Consider the following 20563-nt stretch of genomic DNA (forward strand, 5'->3'; position numbering starts at 1 on the left):
CATGAGACTTGAGATGGGTAGCTTGATTTGCTGAGGAAATGCGGGATGACAGATTCAACTCTGGAGTCAAACATAGCCCGGAACTATCGCCTTAAACTGAGTTTTAAGCCTGGTGCCGATAAAAAGAAAGAAATTAGCCTTAGATCGGGCAAGCCGTTTGACGGGGGAAAATGAGACCCCCTAGGCCAGCTAGGTGGTCGCTGGATGCTGTGCAGACATCAGCAGCTGTTCATTGCATGCCCTCACGTCTCCTCGTTAGTATAGTGGTCAGTATCCCCGCCTGTCACGCGGGAGACCGGGGTTCAATTCCCCGACGGGGAGGTGAAACCTTTTCTGGATTTTTTTTAGTTCTTGACAAATATTCTTGAAGATTAGGCTGAGTCAAGTAGGGAATGGGTGCCAAGAACTGACTCTTTAAGAAAAAAGCACCGGCAACGCTAGTCATCGTACAATATTTGTGCACAATTGCTTACATTAGGCGGCCGGTCCACTTTATTGAGTCCCCCTCAGCACCATTTAGTGCTCCTGTTGTCTGCGAAGTCCAAATTGTAACCCTGAATCAGTTCCTCTTCTGACCCTTTGTATCATGTTACATGACGAGTAATGATCACCTGTTAGCTTTATCCCTAATTATAACTCTCACTCTTTCCCTGCATCTAACCCTAGCTCTAATCCCATCATTAACCTCGGTCCGGGCACACGCGTGAACCCTTACTCTCATCTCAGCCTCTCCTGGTGATACATCACACCTGGGATCGTTTGCTCCCTGTGGGCTGTGGGAAATTTGCTACCAGCACGCCCTGGAAGTGGGGCTCATTCCGCTGCAACGGGAGGTCTTCCCAGGACGCGTCACAGCTCAACGCAAGAGCTCCTGGGTTTCGAAGGCTCTTGCAGCAAGCCTTCACAAAGCAGCAGGGAGCGCCGTTCCAGATGGGAAACTTGAGACTGGATGTCCAGAAAAGCAAGACGTCAGAAGCGAAACCTTTTTCCTGCAGGGTGTGGCATACCATCCGCTTGCTCATTGCGACAGAGGTGGCACTAATGAAGGAAGAGGTCAACGTTACGTTCTTCTTTAAAATGCAAGGCCAGGAAAAGTGGCAGCGGTGGGATTTGAACCCACGCCTCCGAAGAGACTGGAGCCTTAATCCAGCGCCTTAGACCGCTCGGCCACGCTACCTCCCTGCTAGTCGCCGAAAGCGGAACTTGACCCGTTGCCCGGCCCGCTTTAGTGCTTTGCCTTTTCTCCTTGGAAAGTCTGGAGACAGGCAGTGGAAGGGCAGGCAAACTGTCAGGTGCGCAGAGGAGGGGAGACCATGAGGCAAGGTGGGAGATGGGGGCAAGAAGTGAGAAAAAAACTAATCGCAAGCTAGGGCAGGATTCGGAAAGTGAAGGCGAAAAGGGGCTTAGCATGCAGCCCAGGGGTTTCTTTGACTGTCCTAAGCCCACAGGGACTTTGCCGTCCTCAGCTCATGAGACTTGAGATGGGTAGCTTGATTTGCTGAGGAAATGCGGGATGACAGATTCAACTCTGGAGTCAAACATAGCCCGGAACTATCGCCTTAAACTGAGTTTTAAGCCTGGTGCCGATAAAAAGAAAGAAATTAGCCTTAGATCGGGCAAGCCGTTTGACGGGGGAAAATGAGACCCCCTAGGCCATCTAGGTGGTCGCTGGATGCTGTGCAGACATCAGCAGCTGTTCATTTCATGCCCTCACGTCTCCTCGTTAGTATAGTGGTCAGTATCCCCGCCTGTCACGCGGGAGACCGGGGTTCACCGACGGGGAGGTTAAACCTTTTCTGGATTTTTTTTAGTTCTTGACAAATATTCTTGAAGATTAGGCTGAGTCAAGTAGGGAATGGGTGCCAAGAACTGACTCTTTAAGAAAAAAGCACCGGCAACGCTAGTCATCGCACAATATTTGTGCACAATTGCTTACATTAGGCGGCCGGTCCACTTTATTGAGTCCCCCTCAGCACCATTTAGTGCTCCTGTTGTCTGCGAAGTCCAAATTGTAACCCTGAATCAGTTCCTCTTCTGACCCTTTGTATCATGTTACATGACGAGTAATGATCACCTGTTAGCTTTATCCCTAATTATAACTCTCACTCTTTCCCTGCATCTAACCCTAGCTCTAATCCCATCATTAACCTCGGTCCGGGCACACGCGTGAACCCTTACTCTCATCTCAGCCTCTCCTGGTGATACATCACACCTGGGATCGTTTGCTCCCTGTGGGCTGTGGGAAATTTGCTACCAGCACGCCCTGGAAGTGGGGCTCATTCCGCTGCAACGGGAGGTCTTCCCAGGACGCGTCACAGCTCAACGCAAGAGCTCCTGGGTTTCGAAGGCTCTTGCAGCAAGCCTTCACAAAGCAGCAGGGAGCGCCGTTCCAGATGGGAAACTTGAGACTGGATGTCCAGAAAAGCAAGACGTCAGAAGCGAAACCTTTTTCCTGCAGGGTGTGGCATAACATCCGCTTGCTCATTGCGACAGAGGTGGCACTAATGAAGGAAGAGGTCAACGTTACGTTCTTCTTTAAAATGCAAGGCCAGGAAAAGTGGCAGCGGTGGGATTTGAACCCACGCCTCCGAAGAGACTGGAGCCTTAATCCAGCGCCTTAGACCGCTCGGCCACGCTACCTCCCTGCTAGTCGCCGAAAGCGGAACTTGACCCGTTGCCCGGCCCGCTTTAGTGCTTTGCCTTTTCTCCTTGGAAAGTCTGGAGACAGGCAGTGGAAGGGCAGGCAAACTGTCAGGTGCGCAGAGGAGGGGAGACCATGAGGCAAGGTGGGAGATGGGGGCAAGAAGTGAGAAAAAAACTAATCGCAAGCTAGGGCAGGATTCGGAAAGTGAAGCCGAAAAGGGGCTTAGCATGCAGCCCAGGGGTTTCTTTGACTGTCCTAAGCCCACAGGGACTTTGCCGTCCTCAGCTCATGAGACTTGAGATGGGTAGCTTGATTTGCTGAGGAAATGCGGGATGACAGATTCAACTCTGGAGTCAAACATAGCCCGGAACTATCGCCTTAAACTGAGTTTTAAGCCTGGTGCCGATAAAAAGAAAGAAATTAGCCTTAGATCGGGCAAGCCGTTTGACGGGGGAAAATGAGACCCCCTAGGCCAGCTAGGTGGTCGCTGGATGCTGTGCAGACATCAGCAGCTGTTCATTGCATGCCCTCACGTCTCCTCGTTAGTATAGTGGTCAGTATCCCCGCCTGTCACGCGGGAGACCGGGGTTCAATTCCCCGACGGGGAGGTGAAACCTTTTCTGGATTTTTTTTAGTTCTTGACAAATATTCTTGAAGATTAGGCTGAGTCAAGTAGGGAATGGGTGCCAAGAACTGACTCTTTAAGAAAAAAGCACCGGCAACGCTAGTCATCGTACAATATTTGTGCACAATTGCTTACATTAGGCGGCCGGTCCACTTTATTGAGTCCCCCTCAGCACCATTTAGTGCTCCTGTTGTCTGCGAAGTCCAAATTGTAACCCTGAATCAGTTCCTCTTCTGACCCTTTGTATCATGTTACATGACGAGTAATGATCACCTGTTAGCTTTATCCCTAATTATAACTCTCACTCTTTCCCTGCATCTAACCCTAGCTCTAATCCCATCATTAACCTCGGTCCGGGCACACGCGTGAACCCTTACTCTCATCTCAGCCTCTCCTGGTGATACATCACACCTGGGATCGTTTGCTCCCTGTGGGCTGTGGGAAATTTGCTACCAGCACGCCCTGGAAGTGGGGCTCATTCCGCTGCAACGGGAGGTCTTCCCAGGACGCGTCACAGCTCAACGCAAGAGCTCCTGGGTTTCGAAGGCTCTTGCAGCAAGCCTTCACAAAGCAGCAGGGAGCGCCGTTCCAGATGGGAAACTTGAGACTGGATGTCCAGAAAAGCAAGACGTCAGAAGCGAAACCTTTTTCCTGCAGGGTGTGGCATACCATCCGCTTGCTCATTGCGACAGAGGTGGCACTAATGAAGGAAGAGGTCAACGTTACGTTCTTCTTTAAAATGCAAGGCCAGGAAAAGTGGCAGCGGTGGGATTTGAACCCACGCCTCCGAAGAGACTGGAGCCTTAATCCAGCGCCTTAGACCGCTCGGCCACGCTACCTCCCTGCTAGTCGCCGAAAGCGGAACTTGACCCGTTGCCCGGCCCGCTTTAGTGCTTTGCCTTTTCTCCTTGGAAAGTCTGGAGACAGGCAGTGGAAGGGCAGGCAAACTGTCAGGTGCGCAGAGGAGGGGAGACCATGAGGCAAGGTGGGAGATGGGGGCAAGAAGTGAGAAAAAAACTAATCGCAAGCTAGGGCAGGATTCGGAAAGTGAAGCCGAAAAGGGGCTTAGCATGCAGCCCAGGGGTTTCTTTGACTGTCCTAAGCCCACAGGGACTTTGCCGTCCTCAGCTCATGAGACTTGAGATGGGTAGCTTGATTTGCTGAGGAAATGCGGGATGACAGATTCAACTCTGGAGTCAAACATAGCCCGGAACTATCGCCTTAAACTGAGTTTTAAGCCTGGTGCCGATAAAAAGAAAGAAATTAGCCTTAGATCGGGCAAGCCGTTTGACGGGGGAAAATGAGACCCCCTAGGCCAGCTAGGTGGTCGCTGGATGCTGTGCAGACATCAGCAGCTGTTCATTGCATGCCCTCACGTCTCCTCGTTAGTATAGTGGTCAGTATCCCCGCCTGTCACGCGGGAGACCGGGGTTCAATTCCCCGACGGGGAGGTGAAACCTTTTCTGGATTTTTTTTAGTTCTTGACAAATATTCTTGAAGATTAGGCTGAGTCAAGTAGGGAATGGGTGCCAAGAACTGACTCTTTAAGAAAAAAGCACCGGCAACGCTAGTCATCGTACAATATTTGTGCACAATTGCTTACATTAGGCGGCCGGTCCACTTTATTGAGTCCCCCTCAGCACCATTTAGTGCTCCTGTTGTCTGCGAAGTCCAAATTGTAACCCTGAATCAGTTCCTCTTCTGACCCTTTGTATCATGTTACATGACGAGTAATGATCACCTGTTAGCTTTATCCCTAATTATAACTCTCACTCTTTCCCTGCATCTAACCCTAGCTCTAATCCCATCATTAACCTCGGTCCGGGCACACGCGTGAACCCTTACTCTCATCTCAGCCTCTCCTGGTGATACATCACACCTGGGATCGTTTGCTCCCTGTGGGCTGTGGGAAATTTGCTACCAGCACGCCCTGGAAGTGGGGCTCATTCCGCTGCAACGGGAGGTCTTCCCAGGACGCGTCACAGCTCAACGCAAGAGCTCCTGGGTTTCGAAGGCTCTTGCAGCAAGCCTTCACAAAGCAGCAGGGAGCGCCGTTCCAGATGGGAAACTTGAGACTGGATGTCCAGAAAAGCAAGACGTCAGAAGCGAAACCTTTTTCCTGCAGGGTGTGGCATACCATCCGCTTGCTCATTGCGACAGAGGTGGCACTAATGAAGGAAGAGGTCAACGTTACGTTCTTCTTTAAAATGCAAGGCCAGGAAAAGTGGCAGCGGTGGGATTTGAACCCACGCCTCCGAAGAGACTGGAGCCTTAATCCAGCGCCTTAGACCGCTCGGCCACGCTACCTCCCTGCTAGTCGCCGAAAGCGGAACTTGACCCGTTGCCCGGCCCGCTTTAGTGCTTTGCCTTTTCTCCTTGGAAAGTCTGGAGACAGGCAGTGGAAGGGCAGGCAAACTGTCAGGTGCGCAGAGGAGGGGAGACCATGAGGCAAGGTGGGAGATGGGGGCAAGAAGTGAGAAAAAAACTAATCGCAAGCTAGGGCAGGATTCGGAAAGTGAAGGCGAAAAGGGGCTTAGCATGCAGCCCAGGGGTTTCTTTGACTGTCCTAAGCCCACAGGGACTTTGCCGTCCTCAGCTCATGAGACTTGAGATGGGTAGCTTGATTTGCTGAGGAAATGCGGGATGACAGATTCAACTCTGGAGTCAAACATAGCCCGGAACTATCGCCTTAAACTGAGTTTTAAGCCTGGTGCCGATAAAAAGAAAGAAATTAGCCTTAGATCGGGCAAGCCGTTTGACGGGGGAAAATGAGACCCCCTAGGCCATCTAGGTGGTCGCTGGATGCTGTGCAGACATCAGCAGCTGTTCATTTCATGCCCTCACGTCTCCTCGTTAGTATAGTGGTCAGTATCCCCGCCTGTCACGCGGGAGACCGGGGTTCACCGACGGGGAGGTTAAACCTTTTCTGGATTTTTTTTAGTTCTTGACAAATATTCTTGAAGATTAGGCTGAGTCAAGTAGGGAATGGGTGCCAAGAACTGACTCTTTAAGAAAAAAGCACCGGCAACGCTAGTCATCGCACAATATTTGTGCACAATTGCTTACATTAGGCGGCCGGTCCACTTTATTGAGTCCCCCTCAGCACCATTTAGTGCTCCTGTTGTCTGCGAAGTCCAAATTGTAACCCTGAATCAGTTCCTCTTCTGACCCTTTGTATCATGTTACATGACGAGTAATGATCACCTGTTAGCTTTATCCCTAATTATAACTCTCACTCTTTCCCTGCATCTAACCCTAGCTCTAATCCCATCATTAACCTCGGTCCGGGCACACGCGTGAACCCTTACTCTCATCTCAGCCTCTCCTGGTGATACATCACACCTGGGATCGTTTGCTCCCTGTGGGCTGTGGGAAATTTGCTACCAGCACGCCCTGGAAGTGGGGCTCATTCCGCTGCAACGGGAGGTCTTCCCAGGACGCGTCACAGCTCAACGCAAGAGCTCCTGGGTTTCGAAGGCTCTTGCAGCAAGCCTTCACAAAGCAGCAGGGAGCGCCGTTCCAGATGGGAAACTTGAGACTGGATGTCCAGAAAAGCAAGACGTCAGAAGCGAAACCTTTTTCCTGCAGGGTGTGGCATAACATCCGCTTGCTCATTGCGACAGAGGTGGCACTAATGAAGGAAGAGGTCAACGTTACGTTCTTCTTTAAAATGCAAGGCCAGGAAAAGTGGCAGCGGTGGGATTTGAACCCACGCCTCCGAAGAGACTGGAGCCTTAATCCAGCGCCTTAGACCGCTCGGCCACGCTACCTCCCTGCTAGTCGCCGAAAGCGGAACTTGACCCGTTGCCCGGCCCGCTTTAGTGCTTTGCCTTTTCTCCTTGGAAAGTCTGGAGACAGGCAGTGGAAGGGCAGGCAAACTGTCAGGTGCGCAGAGGAGGGGAGACCATGAGGCAAGGTGGGAGATGGGGGCAAGAAGTGAGAAAAAAACTAATCGCAAGCTAGGGCAGGATTCGGAAAGTGAAGCCGAAAAGGGGCTTAGCATGCAGCCCAGGGGTTTCTTTGACTGTCCTAAGCCCACAGGGACTTTGCCGTCCTCAGCTCATGAGACTTGAGATGGGTAGCTTGATTTGCTGAGGAAATGCGGGATGACAGATTCAACTCTGGAGTCAAACATAGCCCGGAACTATCGCCTTAAACTGAGTTTTAAGCCTGGTGCCGATAAAAAGAAAGAAATTAGCCTTAGATCGGGCAAGCCGTTTGACGGGGAAAATGAGACCCCCCTAGGCCAGCTAGGTGGTCGCTGGATGCTGTGCAGACATCAGCAGCTGTTCATTTCATGCCCTCACGTCTCCTCGTTAGTATAGTGGTCAGTATCCCCGCCTGTCACGCGGGAGACCGGGGTTCAATTCCCCGACGGGGAGGTTAAACCTTTTCTGGATTTTTTTTAGTTCTTGACAAATATTCTTGAAGATTAGGCTGAGTCAAGTAGGGAATGGGTGCCAAGAACTGACTCTTTAAGAAAAAAGCACCGGCAACGCTAGTCATCGCACAATATTTGTGCACAATTGCTTACATTAGGCGGCCGGTCCACTTTATTGAGTCCCCCTCAGCACCATTTAGTGCTCCTGTTGTCTGCGAAGTCCAAATTGTAACCCTGAATCAGTTCCTCTTCTGACCCTTTGTATCATGTTACATGACGAGTAATGATCACCTGTTAGCTTTATCCCTAATTATAACTCTCACTCTTTCCCTGCATCTAACCCTAGCTCTAATCCCATCATTAACCTCGGTCCGGGCACACGCGTGAACCCTTACTCTCATCTCAGCCTCTCCTGGTGATACATCACACCTGGGATCGTTTGCTCCCTGTGGGCTGTGGGAAATTTGCTACCAGCACGCCCTGGAAGTGGGGCTCATTCCGCTGCAACGGGAGGTCTTCCCAGGACGCGTCACAGCTCAACGCAAGAGCTCCTGGGTTTCGAAGGCTCTTGCAGCAAGCCTTCACAAAGCAGCAGGGAGCGCCGTTCCAGATGGGAAACTTGAGACTGGATGTCCAGAAAAGCAAGACGTCAGAAGCGAAACCTTTTTCCTGCAGGGTGTGGCATAACATCCGCTTGCTCATTGCGACAGAGGTGGCACTAATGAAGGAAGAGGTCAACGTTACGTTCTTCTTTAAAATGCAAGGCCAGGAAAAGTGGCAGCGGTGGGATTTGAACCCACGCCTCCGAAGAGACTGGAGCCTTAATCCAGCGCCTTAGACCGCTCGGCCACGCTACCTCCCTGCTAGTCGCCGAAAGCGGAACTTGACCCGTTGCCCGGCCCGCTTTAGTGCTTTGCCTTTTCTCCTTGGAAAGTCTGGAGACAGGCAGTGGAAGGGCAGGCAAACTGTCAGGTGCGCAGAGGAGGGGAGACCATGAGGCAAGGTGGGAGATGGGGGCAAGAAGTGAGAAAAAAACTAATCGCAAGCTAGGGCAGGATTCGGAAAGTGAAGCCGAAAAGGGGCTTAGCATGCAGCCCAGGGGTTTCTTTGACTGTCCTAAGCCCACAGGGACTTTGCCGTCCTCAGCTCATGAGACTTGAGATGGGTAGCTTGATTTGCTGAGGAAATGCGGGATGACAGATTCAACTCTGGAGTCAAACATAGCCCGGAACTATCGCCTTAAACTGAGTTTTAAGCCTGGTGCCGATAAAAAGAAAGAAATTAGCCTTAGATCGGGCAAGCCGTTTGACGGGGAAAATGAGACCCCCCTAGGCCAGCTAGGTGGTCGCTGGATGCTGTGCAGACATCAGCAGCTGTTCATTTCATGCCCTCACGTCTCCTCGTTAGTATAGTGGTCAGTATCCCCGCCTGTCACGCGGGAGACCGGGGTTCAATTCCCCGACGGGGAGGTTAAACCTTTTCTGGATTTTTTTTAGTTCTTGACAAATATTCTTGAAGATTAGGCTGAGTCAAGTAGGGAATGGGTGCCAAGAACTGACTCTTTAAGAAAAAAGCACCGGCAACGCTAGTCATCGCACAATATTTGTGCACAATTGCTTACATTAGGCGGCCGGTCCACTTTATTGAGTCCCCCTCAGCACCATTTAGTGCTCCTGTTGTCTGCGAAGTCCAAATTGTAACCCTGAATCAGTTCCTCTTCTGACCCTTTGTATCATGTTACATGACGAGTAATGATCACCTGTTAGCTTTATCCCTAATTATAACTCTCACTCTTTCCCTGCATCTAACCCTAGCTCTAATCCCATCATTAACCTCGGTCCGGGCACACGCGTGAACCCTTACTCTCATCTCAGCCTCTCCTGGTGATACATCACACCTGGGATCGTTTGCTCCCTGTGGGCTGTGGGAAATTTGCTACCAGCACGCCCTGGAAGTGGGGCTCATTCCGCTGCAACGGGAGGTCTTCCCAGGACGCGTCACAGCTCAACGCAAGAGCTCCTGGGTTTCGAAGGCTCTTGCAGCAAGCCTTCACAAAGCAGCAGGGAGCGCCGTTCCAGATGGGAAACTTGAGACTGGATGTCCAGAAAAGCAAGACGTCAGAAGCGAAACCTTTTTCCTGCAGGGTGTGGCATAACATCCGCTTGCTCATTGCGACAGAGGTGGCACTAATGAAGGAAGAGGTCAACGTTACGTTCTTCTTTAAAATGCAAGGCCAGGAAAAGTGGCAGCGGTGGGATTTGAACCCACGCCTCCGAAGAGACTGGAGCCTTAATCCAGCGCCTTAGACCGCTCGGCCACGCTACCTCCCTGCTAGTCGCCGAAAGCGGAACTTGACCCGTTGCCCGGCCCGCTTTAGTGCTTTGCCTTTTCTCCTTGGAAAGTCTGGAGACAGGCAGTGGAAGGGCAGGCAAACTGTCAGGTGCGCAGAGGAGGGGAGACCATGAGGCAAGGTGGGAGATGGGGGCAAGAAGTGAGAAAAAAACTAATCGCAAGCTAGGGCAGGATTCGGAAAGTGAAGCCGAAAAGGGGCTTAGCATGCAGCCCAGGGGTTTCTTTGACTGTCCTAAGCCCACAGGGACTTTGCCGTCCTCAGCTCATGAGACTTGAGATGGGTAGCTTGATTTGCTGAGGAAATGCGGGATGACAGATTCAACTCTGGAGTCAAACATAGCCCGGAACTATCGCCTTAAACTGAGTTTTAAGCCTGGTGCCGATAAAAAGAAAGAAATTAGCCTTAGATCGGGCAAGCCGTTTGACGGGGAAAATGAGACCCCCCTAGGCCAGCTAGGTGGTCGCTGGATGCTGTGCAGACATCAGCAGCTGTTCATTTCATGCCCTCACGTCTCCTCGTTAGTATAGTGGTCAGTATCCCCACCTGTCACGCGGGAGACCGGGGTTCAATTCCCCGACGGGGAGGTTAAACCTTTTCTGGATTTTTTTTAGTTCTTGACAAATATTCTTGAAGATTAGGCTGAGTCAAGTAGGGAATGGGTGCCAAGAACTGACTCTTTAAGAAAAAAGCACCGGCAACGCTAGTCATCGTACAATATTTGTGCACAATTGCTTACATTAGGCGGCCGGTCCACTTTATTGAGTCCCCCTCAGCACCATTTAGTGCTCCTGTTGTCTGCGAAGTCCAAATTGTAACCCTGAATCAGTTCCTCTTCTGACCCTTTGTATCATGTTACATGACGAGTAATGATCACCTGTTAGCTTTATCCCTAATTATAACTCTCACTCTTTCCCTGCATCTAACCCTAGCTCTAATCCCATCATTAACCTCGGTCCGGGCACACGCGTGAACCCTTACTCTCATCTCAGCCTCTCCTGGTGATACATCACACCTGGGATCGTTTGCTCCCTGTGGGCTGTGGGAAATTTGCTACCAGCACGCCCTGGAAGTGGGGCTCATTCCGCTGCAACGGGAGGTCTTCCCAGGACGCGTCACAGCTCAACGCAAGAGCTCCTGGGTTTCGAAGGCTCTTGCAGCAAGCCTTCGCAAAGCAGCAGGGAGCGCCGTTCCAGATGGGAAACTTGAGACTGGATGTCCAGAAAAGCAAGACGTCAGAAGCGAAACCTTTTTCCTGCAGGGTGTGGCATACCATCCGCTTGCTCATTGCGACAGAGGTGGCACTAATGAAGGAAGAGGTCAACGTTACGTTCTTCTTTAAAATGCAAGGCCAGGAAAAGTGGCAGCGGTGGGATTTGAACCCACGCCTCCGAAGAGACTGGAGCCTTAATCCAGCGCCTTAGACCGCTCGGCCACGCTACCTCCCTGCTAGTCGCCGAAAGCGGAACTTGACCCGTTGCCCGGCCCGCTTTAGTGCTTTGCCTTTTCTCCTTGGAAAGTCTGGAGACAGGCAGTGGAAGGGCAGGCAAACTGTCAGGTGCGCAGAGGAGGGGAGACCATGAGGCAAGGTGGGAGATGGGGGCAAGAAGTGAGAAAAAAACTAATCGCAAGCTAGGGCAGGATTCGGAAAGTGAAGGCGAAAAGGGGCTTAGCATGCAGCCCAGGGGTTTCTTTGACTGTCCTAAGCCCACAGGGACTTTGCCGTCCTCAGCTCATGAGACTTGAGATGGGTAGCTTGATTTGCTGAGGAAATGCGGGATGACAGATTCAACTCTGGAGTCAAACATAGCCCGGAACTATCGCCTTAAACTGAGTTTTAAGCCTGGTGCCGATAAAAAGAAAGAAATTAGCCTTAGATCGGGCAAGCCGTTTGACGGGGGAAAATGAGACCCCCTAGGCCAGCTAGGTGGTCGCTGGATGCTGTGCAGACATCAGCAGCTGTTCATTTCATGCCCTCACGTCTCCTCGTTAGTATAGTGGTCAGTATCCCCGCCTGTCACGCGGGAGACCGGGGTTCAATTCCCCGACGGGGAGGTTAAACCTTTTCTGGATTTTTTTTAGTTCTTGACAAATATTCTTGAAGATTAGGCTGAGTCAAGTAGGGAATGGGTGCCAAGAACTGACTCTTTAAGAAAAAAGCACCGGCAACGCTAGTCATCGTACAATATTTGTGCACAATTGCTTACATTAGGCGGCCGGTCCACTTTATTGAGTCCCCCTCAGCACCATTTAGTGCTCCTGTTGTCTGCGAAGTCCAAATTGTAACCCTGAATCAGTTCCTCTTCTGACCCTTTGTATCATGTTACATGACGAGTAATGATCACCTGTTAGCTTTATCCCTAATTATAACTCTCACTCTTTCCCTGCATCTAACCCTAGCTCTAATCCCATCATTAACCTCGGTCCGGGCACACGCGTGAACCCTTACTCTCATCTCAGCCTCTCCTGGTGATACATCACACCTGGGATCGTTTGCTCCCTGTGGGCTGTGGGAAATTTGCTACCAGCACGCCCTGGAAGTGGGGCTCATTCCGCTGCAACGGGAGGTCTTCCCAGGACGCGTCACAGCTCAACGCAAGAGCTCCTGGGTTTCGAAGGCTCTTGCAGCAAGCCTTCACAAAGCAGCAGGGAGCGCCGTTCCAGATGGGAAACTTGAGACTGGATGTCCAGAAAAGCAAGACGTCAGAAGCGAAACCTTTTTCCTGCAGGGTGTGGCATACCATCCGCTTGCTCATTGCGACAGAGGTGGCACTAATGAAGGAAGAGGTCAACGTTACGTTCTTCTTTAAAATGCAAGGCCAGGAAAAGTGGCAGCGGTGGGATTTGAACCCACGCCTCCGAAGAGACTGGAGCCTTAATCCAGCGCCTTAGACCGCTCGGCCACGCTACCTCCCTGCTAGTCGCCGAAAGCGGAACTTGACCCGTTGCCCGGCCCGCTTTAGTGCTTTGCCTTTTCTCCTTGGAAAGTCTGGTGACAGGCAGTGGAAGGGCAGGCAAACTGTCAGGTGCGCAGAGGAGGGGAGACCATGAGGCAAGGTGGGAGATGGGGGCAAGAAGTGAGAAAAAAACTAATCGCAAGCTAGGGCAGGATTCGGAAAGTGAAGCCGAAAAGGGGCTTAGCATGCAGCCCAGGGGTTTCTTTGACTGTCCTAAGCCCACAGGGACTTTGCCGTCCTCAGCTCATGAGACTTGAGATGGGTAGCTTGATTTGCTGAGGAAATGCGGGATGACAGATTCAACTCTGGAGTCAAACATAGCCCGGAACTATCGCCTTAAACTGAGTTTTAAGCCTGGTGCCGATAAAAAGAAAGAAATTAGCCTTAGATCGGGCAAGCCGTTTGACGGGGGAAAATGAGACCCCCTAGGCCAGCTAGGTGGTCGCTGGATGCTGTGCAGACATCAGCAGCTGTTCATTTCATGCCCTCACGTCTCCTCGTTAGTATAGTGGTCAGTATCCCCGCCTGTCACGCGGGAGACCGGGGTTCAATTCCCCGACGGGGAGGTTAAACTTTTCTGGATTTTTTTTAGTTCTTGACAAATATTCTTGAAGATTAGGCTGAGTCAAGTAGGGAATGGGTGCCAAGAACTGACTCTTTAAGAAAAAAGCACCAGCAACGCTAGTCATCGTACAATATTTGTGCACAATTGCTTACATTAGGCGGCCGGTCCACTTTATTGAGTCCCCCTCAGCACCATTTAGTGCTCCTGTTGTCTGCGAAGTCCAAATTGTAACCCTGAATCAGTTCCTCTTCTGACCCTTTGTATCATGTTACATGACGAGTAATGATCACCTGTTAGCTTTATCCCTAATTATAACTCTCACTCTTTCCCTGCATCTAACCCTAGCTCTAATCCCATCATTAACCTCGGTCCGGGCACACGCGTGAACCCTTACTCTCATCTCAGCCTCTCCTGGTGATACATCACACCTGGGATCGTTTGCTCCCTGTGGGCTGTGGGAAATTTGCTACCAGCACGCCCTGGAAGTGGGGCTCATTCCGCTGCAACGGGAGGTCTTCCCAGGACGCGTCACAGCTCAACGCAAGAGCTCCTGGGTTTCGAAGGCTCTTGCAGCAAGCCTTCACAAAGCAGCAGGGAGCGCCGTTCCAGATGGGAAACTTGAGACTGGATGTCCAGAAAAGCAAGACGTCAGAAGCGAAACCTTTTTCCTGCAGGGTGTGGCATACCATCCGCTTGCTCATTGCGACAGAGGTGGCACTAATGAAGGAAGAGGTCAACGTTACGTTCTTCTTTAAAATGCAAGGCCAGGAAAAGTGGCAGCGGTGGGATTTGAACCCACGCCTCCGAAGAGACTGGAGCCTTAATCCAGCGCCTTAGACCGCTCGGCCACGCTACCTCCCTGCTAGTCGCCGAAAGCGGAACTTGACCCGTTGCCCGGCCCGCTTTAGTGCTTTGCCTTTTCTCCTTGGAAAGTCTGGAGACAGGCAGTGGAAGGGCAGGCAAACTGTCAGGTGCGCAGAGGAGGGGAGACCATGAGGCAAGGTGGGAGATGGGGGCAAGAAGTGAGAAAAAAACTAATCGCAAGCTAGGGCAGGATTCGGAAAGTGAAGCCGAAAAGGGGCTTAGCATGCAGCCCAGGGGTTTCTTTGACTGTCCTAAGCCCACAGGGACTTTGCCGTCCTCAGCTCATGAGACTTGAGATGGGTAGCTTGATTTGCTGAGGAAATGCGGGATGACAGATTCAACTCTGGAGTCAAACATAGCCCGGAACTATCGCCTTAAACTGAGTTTTAAGCCTGGTGCCGATAAAAAGAAAGAAATTAGCCTTAGATCGGGCAAGCCGTTTGACGGGGGAAAATGAGACCCCCTAGGCCAGCTAGGTGGTCGCTGGATGCTGTGCAGACATCAGCAGCTGTTCATTTCATGCCCTCACGTCTCCTCGTTAGTATAGTGGTCAGTATCCCCGCCTGTCACGCGGGAGACCGGGGTTCAATTCCCCGACGGGGAGGTTAAACCTTTTTTCGGTTTTTTTTTAGTTCTTGACAAATATTCTTGAAGATTAGGCTGAGTCAAGTAGGGAATGGGTGCCAAGAACTGACTCTTTAAGAAAAAAGCACCGGCAACGCTAGTCATCGTACAATATTTGTGCACAATTGCTTACATTAGGCGGCCGGTCCACTTTATTGAGTCCCCCTCAGCACCATTTAGTGCTCCTGTTGTCTGCGAAGTCCAAATTGTAACCCTGAATCAGTTCCTCTTCTGACCCTTTGTATCATGTTACATGACGAGTAATGATCACCTGTTAGCTTTATCCCTAATTATAACTCTCACTCTTTCCCTGCATCTAACCCTAGCTCTAATCCCATCATTAACCTCGGTCCGGGCACACGCGTGAACCCTTACTCTCATCTCAGCCTCTCCTGGTGATACATCACACCTGGGATCGTTTGCTCCCTGTGGGCTGTGGGAAATTTGCTACCAGCACGCCCTGGAAGTGGGGCTCATTCCGCTGCAACGGGAGGTCTTCCCAGGACGCGTCACAGCTCAACGCAAGAGCTCCTGGGTTTCGAAGGCTCTTGCAGCAAGCCTTCACAAAGCAGCAGGGAGCGCCGTTCCAGATGGGAAACTTGAGACTGGATGTCCAGAAAAGCAAGACGTCAGAAGCGAAACCTTTTTCCTGCAGGGTGTGGCATACCATCCGCTTGCTCATTGCGACAGAGGTGGCACTAATGAAGGAAGAGGTCAACGTTACGTTCTTCTTTAAAATGCAAGGCCAGGAAAAGTGGCAGCGGTGGGATTTGAACCCACGCCTCCGAAGAGACTGGAGCCTTAATCCAGCGCCTTAGACCGCTCGGCCACGCTACCTCCCTGCTAGTCGCCGAAAGCGGAACTTGACCCGTTGCCCGGCCCGCTTTAGTGCTTTGCCTTTTCTCCTTGGAAAGTCTGGAGACAGGCAGTGGAAGGGCAGGCAAACTGTCAGGTGCGCAGAGGAGGGGAGACCATGAGGCAAGGTGGGAGATGGGGGCAAGAAGTGAGAAAAAAACTAATCGCAAGCTAGGGCAGGATTCGGAAAGTGAAGCCGAAAAGGGGCTTAGCATGCAGCCCAGGGGTTTCTTTGACTGTCCTAAGCCCACAGGGACTTTGCCGTCCTCAGCTCATGAGACTTGAGATGGGTAGCTTGATTTGCTGAGGAAATGCGGGATGACAGATTCAACTCTGGAGTCAAACATAGCCCGGAACTATCGCCTTAAACTGAGTTTTAAGCCTGGTGCCGATAAAAAGAAAGAAATTAGCCTTAGATCGGGCAAGCCGTTTGACGGGGGAAAATGAGACCCCCTAGGCCAGCTAGGTGGTCGCTGGATGCTGTGCAGACATCAGCAGCTGTTCATTTCATGCCCTCACGTCTCCTCGTTAGTATAGTGGTCAGTATCCCCGGGAGACCGGGGTTCAATTCCCCGACGGGGAGGTTAAACCTTTTCTGGATTTTTTTTAGTTCTTGACAAATATTCTTGAAGATTAGGCTGAGTCAAGTAGGGAATGGGTGCCAAGAACTGACTCTTTAAGAAAAAAGCACCGGCAACGCTAGTCATCGTACAATATTTGTGCACAATTGCTTACATTAGGCGGCCGGTCCACTTTATTGAGTCCCCCTCAGCACCATTTAGTGCTCCTGTTGTCTGCGAAGTCCAAATTGTAACCCTGAATCAGTTCCTCTTCTGACCCTTTGTATCATGTTACATGACGAGTAATGATCACCTGTTAGCTTTATCCCTAATTATAACTCTCACTCTTTCCCTGCATCTAACCCTAGCTCTAATCCCATCATTAACCTCGGTCCGGGCACACGCGTGAACCCTTACTCTCATCTCAGCCTCTCCTGGTGATACATCACACCTGGGATCGTTTGCTCCCTGTGGGCTGTGGGAAATTTGCTACCAGCACGCCCTGGAAGTGGGGCTCATTCCGCTGCAACGGGAGGTCTTCCCAGGATGCGTCACAGCTCAACGCAAGAGCTCCTGGGTTTCGAAGGCTCTTGCAGCAAGCCTTCGCAAAGCAGCAGGGAGCGCCGTTCCAGATGGGAAACTTGAGACTGGATGTCCAGAAAAGCAAGACGTCAGAAGCGAAACCTTTTTCCTGCAGGGTGTGGCATACCATCCGCTTGCTCATTGCGACAGAGGTGGCACTAATGAAGGAAGAGGTCAACGTTACGTTCTTCTTTAAAATGCAAGGCCAGGAAAAGTGGCAGCGGTGGGATTTGAACCCACGCCTCCGAAGAGACTGGAGCCTTAATCCAGCGCCTTAGACCGCTCGGCCACGCTACCTCCCTGCTAGTCGCCGAAAGCGGAACTTGACCCGTTGCCCGGCCCGCTTTAGTGCTTTGCCTTTTCTCCTTGGAAAGTCTGGAGACAGGCAGTGGAAGGGCAGGCAAACTGTCAGGTGCGCAGAGGAGGGGAGACCATGAGGCAAGGTGGGAGATGGGGGCAAGAAGTGAGAAAAAAACTAATCGCAAGCTAGGGCAGGATTCGGAAAGTGAAGGCGAAAAGGGGCTTAGCATGCAGCCCAGGGGTTTCTTTGACTGTCCTAAGCCCACAGGGACTTTGCCGTCCTCAGCTCATGAGACTTGAGATGGGTAGCTTGATTTGCTGAGGAAATGCGGGATGACAGATTCAACTCTGGAGTCAAACATAGCCCGGAACTATCGCCTTAAACTGAGTTTTAAGCCTGGTGCCGATAAAAAGAAAGAAATTAGCCTTAGATCGGGCAAGCCGTTTGACGGGGGAAAATGAGACCCCCTAGGCCAGCTAGGTGGTCGCTGGATGCTGTGCAGACATCAGCAGCTGTTCATTTCATGCCCTCACGTCTCCTCGTTAGTATAGTGGTCAGTATCCCCCGGGGGTTCAATTCCCCGACGGGGAGGTTAAACCTTTTCTGGATTTTTTTTAGTTCTTGACAAATATTCTTGAAGATTAGGCTGAGTCAAGTAGGGAATGGGTGCCAAGAACTGACTCTTTAAGAAAAAAGCACCGGCAACGCTAGTCATCGTACAATATTTGTGCACAATTGCTTACATTAGGCGGCCGGTCCACTTTATTGAGTCCCCCTCAGCACCATTTAGTGCTCCTGTTGTCTGCGAAGTCCAAATTGTAACCCTGAATCAGTTCCTCTTCTGACCCTTTGTATCATGTTACATGACGAGTAATGATCACCTGTTAGCTTTATCCCTAATTATAACTCTCACTCTTTCCCTGCATCTAACCCTAGCTCTAATCCCATCATTAACCTCGGTCCGGGCACACGCGTGAACCCTTACTCTCATCTCAGCCTCTCCTGGTGATACATCACACCTGGGATCGTTTGCTCCCTGTGGGCTGTGGGAAATTTGCTACCAGCACGCCCTGGAAGTGGGGCTCATTCCGCTGCAACGGGAGGTCTTCCCAGGACGCGTCACAGCTCAACGCAAGAGCTCCTGGGTTTCGAAGGCTCTTGCAGCAAGCCTTCACAAAGCAGCAGGGAGCGCCGTTCCAGATGGGAAACTTGAGACTGGATGTCCAGAAAAGCAAGACGTCAGAAGCGAAACCTTTTTCCTGCAGGGTGTGGCATACCATCCGCTTGCTCATTGCGACAGAGGTGGCACTAATGAAGGAAGAGGTCAACGTTACGTTCTTCTTTAAAATGCAAGGCCAGGAAAAGTGGCAGCGGTGGGATTTGAACCCACGCCTCCGAAGAGACTGGAGCCTTAATCCAGCGCCTTAGACCGCTCGGCCACGCTACCTCCCTGCTAGTCGCCGAAAGCGGAACTTGACCCGTTGCCCGGCCCGCTTTAGTGCTTTGCCTTTTCTCCTTGGAAAGTCTGGAGACAGGCAGTGGAAGGGCAGGCAAACTGTCAGGTGCGCAGAGGAGGGGAGACCATGAGGCAAGGTGGGAGATGGGGGCAAGAAGTGAGAAAAAAACTAATCGCAAGCTAGGGCAGGATTCGGAAAGTGAAGCCGAAAAGGGGCTTAGCATGCAGCCCAGGGGTTTCTTTGACTGTCCTAAGCCCACAGGGACTTTGCCGTCCTCAGCTCATGAGACTTGAGATGGGTAGCTTGATTTGCTGAGGAAATGCGGGATGACAGATTCAACTCTGGAGTCAAACATAGCCCGGAACTATCGCCTTAAACTGAGTTTTAAGCCTGGTGCCGATAAAAAGAAAGAAATTAGCCTTAGATCGGGCAAGCCGTTTGACGGGGGAAAATGAGACCCCCTAGGCCAGCTAGGTGGTCGCTGGATGCTGTGCAGACATCAGCAGCTGTTCATTTCATGCCCTCACGTCTCCTCGTTAGTATAGTGGTCAGTATCCCCGCCTGTCACGCGGGAGACCGGGGTTCAATTCCCCGACGGGGAGGTTAAACTTTTCTGGATTTTTTTTAGTTCTTGACAAATATTCTTGAAGATTAGGCTGAGTCAAGTAGGGAATGGGTGCCAAGAACTGACTCTTTAAGAAAAAAGCACCAGCAACGCTAGTCATCGTACAATATTTGTGCACAATTGCTTACATTAGGCGGCCGGTCCACTTTATTGAGTCCCCCTCAGCACCATTTAGTGCTCCTGTTGTCTGCGAAGTCCAAATTGTAACCCTGAATCAGTTCCTCTTCTGACCCTTTGTATCATGTTACATGACGAGTAATGATCACCTGTTAGCTTTATCCCTAATTATAACTCTCACTCTTTCCCTGCATCTAACCCTAGCTCTAATCCCATCATTAACCTCGGTCCGGGCACACGCGTGAACCCTTACTCTCATCTCAGCCTCTCCTGGTGATACATCACACCTGGGATCGTTTGCTCCCTGTGGGCTGTGGGAAATTTGCTACCAGCACGCCCTGGAAGTGGGGCTCATTCCGCTGCAACGGGAGGTCTTCCCAGGACGCGTCACAGCTCAACGCAAGAGCTCCTGGGTTTCGAAGGCTCTTGCAGCAAGCCTTCACAAAGCAGCAGGGAGCGCCGTTCCAGATGGGAAACTTGAGACTGGATGTCCAGAAAAGCAAGACGTCAGAAGCGAAACCTTTTTCCTGCAGGGTGTGGCATACCATCCGCTTGCTCATTGCGACAGAGGTGGCACTAATGAAGGAAGAGGTCAACGTTACGTTCTTCTTTAAAATGCAAGGCCAGGAAAAGTGGCAGCGGTGGGATTTGAACCCACGCCTCCGAAGAGACTGGAGCCTTAATCCAGCGCCTTAGACCGCTCGGCCACGCTACCTCCCTGCTAGTCGCCGAAAGCGGAACTTGACCCGTTGCCCGGCCCGCTTTAGTGCTTTGCCTTTTCTCCTTGGAAAGTCTGGAGACAGGCAGTGGAAGGGCAGGCAAACTGTCAGGTGCGCAGAGGAGGGGAGACCATGAGGCAAGGTGGGAGATGGGGGCAAGAAGTGAGAAAAAAACTAATCGCAAGCTAGGGCAGGATTCGGAAAGTGAAGCCGAAAAGGGGCTTAGCATGCAGCCCAGGGGTTTCTTTGACTGTCCTAAGCCCACAGGGACTTTGCCGTCCTCAGCTCATGAGACTTGAGATGGGTAGCTTGATTTGCTGAGGAAATGCGGGATGAC

At 51.4% G+C, this 20563-nt stretch overlaps 23 non-coding genes across 23 annotated transcripts; 9 read left to right on the plus strand and 14 right to left on the minus strand.

The window, feature by feature from the left end:
* Positions 1-249: 249 nt before the first annotated feature.
* On the plus strand, positions 250-321 carry TRNAD-GUC (transfer RNA aspartic acid (anticodon GUC)). Its single transcript has one exon. It is a non-coding gene; the product is annotated as a tRNA-Asp (tRNA).
* Positions 322-1095: 774 nt separating this feature from the next.
* Positions 1096-1177, minus strand: TRNAL-AAG (transfer RNA leucine (anticodon AAG)). The gene has a single exon. It is a non-coding gene; the product is annotated as a tRNA-Leu (tRNA).
* A 1381-nt stretch (positions 1178-2558) lies between these two features.
* On the minus strand, positions 2559-2640 carry TRNAL-AAG (transfer RNA leucine (anticodon AAG)). Its single transcript has one exon. It is a non-coding gene; the product is annotated as a tRNA-Leu (tRNA).
* A 540-nt stretch (positions 2641-3180) lies between these two features.
* On the plus strand, positions 3181-3252 carry TRNAD-GUC (transfer RNA aspartic acid (anticodon GUC)). The gene has a single exon. It is a non-coding gene; the product is annotated as a tRNA-Asp (tRNA).
* Positions 3253-4026: 774 nt separating this feature from the next.
* TRNAL-AAG (transfer RNA leucine (anticodon AAG)) lies at positions 4027-4108 on the minus strand. Its single transcript has one exon. It is a non-coding gene; the product is annotated as a tRNA-Leu (tRNA).
* A 540-nt stretch (positions 4109-4648) lies between these two features.
* Positions 4649-4720, plus strand: TRNAD-GUC (transfer RNA aspartic acid (anticodon GUC)). Its single transcript has one exon. It is a non-coding gene; the product is annotated as a tRNA-Asp (tRNA).
* Positions 4721-5494: 774 nt separating this feature from the next.
* Positions 5495-5576, minus strand: TRNAL-AAG (transfer RNA leucine (anticodon AAG)). Its single transcript has one exon. It is a non-coding gene; the product is annotated as a tRNA-Leu (tRNA).
* Positions 5577-6957: 1381 nt separating this feature from the next.
* Positions 6958-7039, minus strand: TRNAL-AAG (transfer RNA leucine (anticodon AAG)). Its single transcript has one exon. It is a non-coding gene; the product is annotated as a tRNA-Leu (tRNA).
* A 540-nt stretch (positions 7040-7579) lies between these two features.
* On the plus strand, positions 7580-7651 carry TRNAD-GUC (transfer RNA aspartic acid (anticodon GUC)). Its single transcript has one exon. It is a non-coding gene; the product is annotated as a tRNA-Asp (tRNA).
* Positions 7652-8425: 774 nt separating this feature from the next.
* TRNAL-AAG (transfer RNA leucine (anticodon AAG)) lies at positions 8426-8507 on the minus strand. The gene has a single exon. It is a non-coding gene; the product is annotated as a tRNA-Leu (tRNA).
* Positions 8508-9047: 540 nt separating this feature from the next.
* Positions 9048-9119, plus strand: TRNAD-GUC (transfer RNA aspartic acid (anticodon GUC)). The gene has a single exon. It is a non-coding gene; the product is annotated as a tRNA-Asp (tRNA).
* Positions 9120-9893: 774 nt separating this feature from the next.
* On the minus strand, positions 9894-9975 carry TRNAL-AAG (transfer RNA leucine (anticodon AAG)). The gene has a single exon. It is a non-coding gene; the product is annotated as a tRNA-Leu (tRNA).
* Positions 9976-11361: 1386 nt separating this feature from the next.
* On the minus strand, positions 11362-11443 carry TRNAL-AAG (transfer RNA leucine (anticodon AAG)). The gene has a single exon. It is a non-coding gene; the product is annotated as a tRNA-Leu (tRNA).
* A 540-nt stretch (positions 11444-11983) lies between these two features.
* TRNAD-GUC (transfer RNA aspartic acid (anticodon GUC)) lies at positions 11984-12055 on the plus strand. The gene has a single exon. It is a non-coding gene; the product is annotated as a tRNA-Asp (tRNA).
* Positions 12056-12829: 774 nt separating this feature from the next.
* TRNAL-AAG (transfer RNA leucine (anticodon AAG)) lies at positions 12830-12911 on the minus strand. Its single transcript has one exon. It is a non-coding gene; the product is annotated as a tRNA-Leu (tRNA).
* Positions 12912-13451: 540 nt separating this feature from the next.
* On the plus strand, positions 13452-13523 carry TRNAD-GUC (transfer RNA aspartic acid (anticodon GUC)). Its single transcript has one exon. It is a non-coding gene; the product is annotated as a tRNA-Asp (tRNA).
* A 773-nt stretch (positions 13524-14296) lies between these two features.
* Positions 14297-14378, minus strand: TRNAL-AAG (transfer RNA leucine (anticodon AAG)). Its single transcript has one exon. It is a non-coding gene; the product is annotated as a tRNA-Leu (tRNA).
* Positions 14379-14918: 540 nt separating this feature from the next.
* On the plus strand, positions 14919-14990 carry TRNAD-GUC (transfer RNA aspartic acid (anticodon GUC)). Its single transcript has one exon. It is a non-coding gene; the product is annotated as a tRNA-Asp (tRNA).
* Positions 14991-15765: 775 nt separating this feature from the next.
* Positions 15766-15847, minus strand: TRNAL-AAG (transfer RNA leucine (anticodon AAG)). Its single transcript has one exon. It is a non-coding gene; the product is annotated as a tRNA-Leu (tRNA).
* Positions 15848-17222: 1375 nt separating this feature from the next.
* On the minus strand, positions 17223-17304 carry TRNAL-AAG (transfer RNA leucine (anticodon AAG)). The gene has a single exon. It is a non-coding gene; the product is annotated as a tRNA-Leu (tRNA).
* A 1369-nt stretch (positions 17305-18673) lies between these two features.
* TRNAL-AAG (transfer RNA leucine (anticodon AAG)) lies at positions 18674-18755 on the minus strand. The gene has a single exon. It is a non-coding gene; the product is annotated as a tRNA-Leu (tRNA).
* Positions 18756-19295: 540 nt separating this feature from the next.
* Positions 19296-19367, plus strand: TRNAD-GUC (transfer RNA aspartic acid (anticodon GUC)). Its single transcript has one exon. It is a non-coding gene; the product is annotated as a tRNA-Asp (tRNA).
* Positions 19368-20140: 773 nt separating this feature from the next.
* TRNAL-AAG (transfer RNA leucine (anticodon AAG)) lies at positions 20141-20222 on the minus strand. The gene has a single exon. It is a non-coding gene; the product is annotated as a tRNA-Leu (tRNA).
* Between the last annotated feature and the right edge of the window lie 341 nt (positions 20223-20563).

Source organism: Ambystoma mexicanum, unplaced genomic scaffold, assembly GCF_040938575.1.
Source record: "Ambystoma mexicanum isolate Mex_15411 unplaced genomic scaffold, UKY_AmexF1_1 Mex_scaf20, whole genome shotgun sequence".
NCBI lineage: Eukaryota > Metazoa > Chordata > Amphibia > Caudata > Ambystomatidae > Ambystoma > Ambystoma mexicanum.